Here is a 6,000-nt window from a genome sequence, read left to right as displayed (position 1 = left end):
TACAAAAGGCAGTACACACCTGAACTTTGACCTCGGTCACTCAGATTTATCAACACCTCAGAAAGACAAAATGACACAGTTTCTCAACAAACACAGAGATATTTTTGCAACTGGTTACCATGAGTTAGGACAATGCAACACATATATGCATAAGATAGAAACAGATCCAAATGCAAAACCTATCAAAATGCCATTCTACAGAACAACACCCAAAAACCATGCAGAGATTAACAGACAAGTAGAGGACCTACTGCAAAATGACATTATTCAAGAGTCTAACAGTGAATGGCATTCGCCTTGTCTTCTTGTTAAGAAATCTTCTGGTGAATTTCGTCTGGTTACTGATTTTCGTCGTCTCAACAAAATTACTAAGCCAATGTCCTTTCCACTCCCTCGACTTGAATGTGTTTTTGATACTATTGGTCAAAGTCATGCTCAGTACTTTTCAAGTCTTGATCTTCATAGTGCTTTTCTTCAAATTGGTATGCACCCTGACTCTAGACACAAAGCTGCTTTCATTACTCAGAATGGTATATATGAATATAAACGTATGCCTTTTGGACTAATGAATGCCCCAGTCTCTTTTCAGATGGTCATGACTCAAGTTCTTAGAGGACTGACTTGGCGTCAATGTTTGATTTATCTTGACGACATTTTGGTTTTCTCTGAAACATTTGAGGATCATTTGACTCATCTTGAACAAATCTTTACTAGATTGCGTAAGGCAAATCTTAAGCTAAAGCCATCAAAGTGTGATTTTGCTGCAAAGGAGCTCAAGTATTTAGGTCATATCATTTCAAAACATGGAATTCGAACAGACCCAGAGAAAACACATGCAGTTAGTTCTTTTCCAGTACCTAAAACCCAGAAAAATGTTAGGTCATTTTTAGGAATGTGCAACTACTACAGAAAATTTGTTAAAGATTATTCAAAGATTGCATCACCTCTTAACAGACTTTTGCACAAGGATGTAAAATTTATTTGGACTGAGGAATGTCAAAATTCTTTTGAGACTCTCAAACAAGCTTTACTTTCATCTCCTATTCTTTCTTATCCTGATGTGCATAGAAACTTCATTCTGACATGTGATGCTTCAGCAACTGCTATTGGTTATGTTTTGGGACAATTAGATGATAAAGGAAAAGAACATGTCATTGCCTATGGTGGTAGAAGTCTTACAAATGCTGAAAGGAAATGGTCAACCTCAGAGCAAGAAATGTTAGCAGTGATAGAAGGAATTCGGTCTTATCGCATCTATCTCTCTGATAAGAAATTTACCATACACACCGATCACAAAGCTCTCAAGTATGTTATGTATCAAAAACGTGCTACTGGTCGACTCGCAAGATGGGCAATGGAAATCCAAGGATACCAGTTTGACATCATCCATAGACCAGGAAAACATAATGAGGTAGCTGATGCATTAAGCAGGAGAGAATATCCCATCCCTGATTCTCCAGAACAACAGAAAGAAGCATGCGTTTCCTCCTTAATAACAGCTGACAACAAACTATCACTTCCACTCGAAGAGAACACAGTCACCCAAACAACAGTTGATGACATCAATGATGATATAGCTTCCGAACAACCAGAAGACACCGACATCTGTGAACCGACTCAAATCACTTTCTTTTATAATGACACCCCTGATATTTGTGCTATTGAGCCAGAAATTGAAATTTGTTTTGAAAACCCTGATGTGTCCGATATGTCCAAGCTTTCAGAATTGCAACAAAATTGTCCTGATTTTAAACATATCTATTCTTATTTGGCAAATGAAACACTCCCTGATGATGAAAAATTGCAAAACAAGATCATCCAAACATCCAAGTTCTATGAAATTTGCAACGGAGTATTGTATCACTGGTTCCAAAGACGAGTCAAATGCAATCAACAATATGAAGATAAATGGATTCAGCAGCTTGCTTTGCCCCGAAACCTTCGACTTGAAGCCCTCAAAGCTTACCATGACAGCAGTGCAGGAGGAGCTCATCTTGGAATCGAAAAAGTCATGGCAGCTATGAAATCCAAATATCACTGGCCCAGAATGCACCAGGAAATCTATGATTACATACATTCGTGCGACACCTGTCAAAGAATCAAGCGTGATACCCATGCCCGACCCCCTCCCTTAACATCACTTCCAGTAGTTGGTCGATTTCAGCGTTGGCATATGGATTTCCTAAAATTACATAAAACCAACAAAGGATATCAATATGTTCTTCTTATTGTTGAATCTTTTTCCAAGTGGGTTGAAGCCTTTCCCATGAAAACTCAGGAAGCCACAGAAGTAGGCAGATGTCTATTTGAAAATATCATCACAAGATATGGTTGTCCAAAGTCTCTCGTCTCAGACAGAGGAAAGTCATTCATGAATAATCTCATTTCATATCTTTGTGACATTTTTGACATCAAACATTTCTTGACTTCAAGTTATCACCCTCAAACAAACAGCCAAGTTGAGCGGACAAACAGTACCTTGATCCAATGCCTTAGAGCATATGCTGACAAAGAACAAAACAACTGGCCTTCTAAATTACCAGGAATTCTCATGGCTTTACGAAATTCTCCTTCAACTCAGTCAACAAGTTTTTCACCCTTCTACATGCTTTTCGGAACTGAAATGAATCTCCCTTTTGATGCCAACAATCTCCCAAAAGACAACAAACTAACCAAAACAGCTAAATTTGAGCTTCACGAAATAATTCAAAACCTGAAAACAGCCCATGAGATTGCTTCAAAGAATATCCAGAAAAGTCAGGAAAAGTCCAAAGACAGATTTGACAAACATGCAAAAATCCCTGATTTCAAGCTCTTTGATAAAGTCTTAATCAAGAGTAACAAAACGCCAGTAGGACTTTCGCCAAAATTAGCAGAAAAATTTCAAGGACCTTACTACATCTCAGAAATTGGACCAAATTTTACCTACAAAATCAGGAGATGCTCCAATCGTAAAGAATTGAAGTCGTTCATGAATGCCTTGCAATTGAAACATTATTTTGATCCTGGAATAGAAAGAAACAACATTGCACAGCCTATGCAACAACCAACCGTTCAGGATGAAGATGAACAGAACACAGATGATACTCAAACCTGTAGCCAACAGGACAATGAGAACACACAACCAGCTACAGAAGCTGATGTTGATCAACCCCAAGCACAACCTCAGAGTCAAGCAGATATTCAGGATGAAGACATCGAACGATATCCCTATGACATTCGGAAACTCATCAAATACCGTCACAAGGACCAGTATTTCAGAATTGAGTGGACTGATGGATCCAAAACATGGGAACCACAAGAAAATGTTAGACCAGACTTAGTTGAAGAATATTTTCAGAAATACACTAAAAAAGGACGCCTCCGAAAACGTTAACTACAGCATGATACAGTTACATCCTATTACATATACACTTTACGGTACTCTACAATAGGTCAGAGAAAGCAGTTTTGCATCAGTCAGTTGTATGATAGGTTACTTGTTGTCTCCGGCCGGCATTGATCTTTTCCTGTGGTGAACTTGTTTGTTTCATACTTGGGTACAGTCACTTAAATAAAAAAAAAAATTTTTTATTTGTTTATATAGTGCTAATATGTGTCTGATCAACACATTCTTCCTGACTGCCTACCAATTTGTGTTCTTTCTTGTTCTCGTTATAGGATTTGGTCAATGGCAGTGGGTACCATTCTACATCTGCACTCTGATATGCCTATTACCATTTACATCAGCAACCTCCAATCCACAGGCTACATCAATGAAAATCCACAAAAGCTTCAATAACCATCCTTTCACAGCAATGAAATGTAACACACAGAACTTTTCAATGGTTTCACCCCGAAACTACATTAGGTCAGCCTCTGCAACTAACTTTTCCATGTATGAAATTCCCAAAATTCATTTTTCTGTGTCTAAGGTGAGCGAGAGTTTAATGTTTACCTCATTCGAACTTTTACAAATCTCTATCTTATCAAGTTTTGGTGTACATTTGTTCATGAAGCACAAATATTTTCTTTTGATTCAAGTATTTATCCATCAATTACATTTTGTTAAATCTGAATCTGCTCTTCCATCTTTTATTTACAAATCGAAAGAATTAACCACCCCAGAACCATCTGATTTTGATTTATTGTTATCCAATTTTTCATGGAATCATGCATCTGTGCTTATTAGTTCATTTGTTATTTGTATTCTTTTGGTATTGACATTTTATTATTTCTATAATAAGCAAAAGCACAGATATACAAAAATTGTTCTTGAATTGACAAATGGACATGAATGTATTTTGATCCCTGTTTTAAATCTCCCATTATGTCCTTCTTTTTGGAAAATTTGTCCTCCCTCTAACGTTCATTAAATTAATGTTCATGTACACCCATTTACTTCTAAAATGCGAATTCATTGGACAGATTTTAATGTCACAAACATTTCGGGGACACGTACAATTAATGTAAAATCAACCATTCCCTTGAATTTTTTCGCCGCTCTACAAGCCAAAAGAATAACTCAACAACCTTTTGATATACAAGTTTTTATCACTCACCATGGTTTGTATCAGTCATTACCACATTATGGTACTTTCATTGTTGATGCTAGATAGTTTTAAATTCTCTGAATTTTAAAACTTTAATGTAACATAGATATAATAAATCCCACTTTTGTGCAAACATTACATGAACATAGTCCTACATGTAAGTAAATTATAATAATCTTTTAAGACAGATTTTAAATTATTATGATCCCAATGCATAATGATTTTTTCAGAATTCATATTTTATGTTTTAACAGTGTATTTCCCCGACGTTCACATCTATTTATTCCTAGGCCCCACCACATATACACAGGTGGTCAGTTTTCACACCTTGACACAGTCACCCGGCCGTGTGTATAGTCTGAGCCTTTCTGTTAGTTCCGGGTTTTTTTCTATAGACATACACAAAGAAGGAGACAGTACACTGTCGATATAAAATATTACTTTTTAGTGTTGACTTTCAATCATTAAGAATTTTTGTCAAGACAATCATTGAATAACGAACTTCAAATCATTTGAATCCATGGACATTATCCCGAAACTAAAGATAAATACATACTTAATATGTAGATTTAGCCGCTGTCAACAAGTCTGATCAGCGGCAAGTTTTGATCAGATTTTCTGGACCTCCAGATACAGTGCTAACTTTGAACGCACGAAAACGTAATAAAGTTCACGGTAATTTTTTTCCAATAAGCTTTTTTTTTCTTTTTATCATTTAAGTACTCTTAATATTAAATAGTTAATGATACTGGAATATGCACATGTACAAAAAAGAACAAAGCTTTAGAATATTACAATATAATACGAGGGTTGTTAGAAAAGTTCGCGGACAAGTTCGATTGTGAGCGGACTATTCGCATAATACCAGCGAAACTTTTCATATTTAATCTTGACGTATGTCTAAGAAATATGTAAAGATTTGTTTATTTTAAATGCACCTTAAAAATATACAGATTAATTTTTTTTTTTATAAAATATGCGTCACGGAGCATACCAGTTTTTAATTGTTTTATATTTTATACACAATCTTCCTTATTAAGAACATGTACAGTTTAAGCGCATAAAAATACTTCATATGAGCTCACAATAAGTTATGAAGTTCATTTTGTGAAAGTTTCAATTAAATTGATGAAATTCTGAACATTTTGTCGCCAAATATGGACGATACTTTGCCGATGTAAAGCACGGCAAATGTTTTCAACGAAAATCTTGAAAGCGCCGTCAGCGGGTTTCGACGAACGACCATAAAATTGTAAAGTCCAACAGCGCAACGCGCTACTCTTACGCCACAGCAGCTAATGATATAACTGGCGGGGTTTTTTTTTCAATATATAAAACGTAGATACATACAATTGACATCAAAAAATTTAATTTATTAATTTGTTCCAAAATCTCCATATCATTGACGCGGTTTTGCACTTAAAGTTAAAGCTTCTAGTAAACTTTTGAACAACTTGATTAAACATTT

Source organism: Crassostrea angulata, chromosome 2, assembly GCF_025612915.1.
Source record: "Crassostrea angulata isolate pt1a10 chromosome 2, ASM2561291v2, whole genome shotgun sequence".
In the NCBI taxonomy this organism is placed as follows: domain Eukaryota; kingdom Metazoa; phylum Mollusca; class Bivalvia; order Ostreida; family Ostreidae; genus Magallana; species Magallana angulata.
This window is presented reverse-complemented; position numbering follows the sequence as displayed.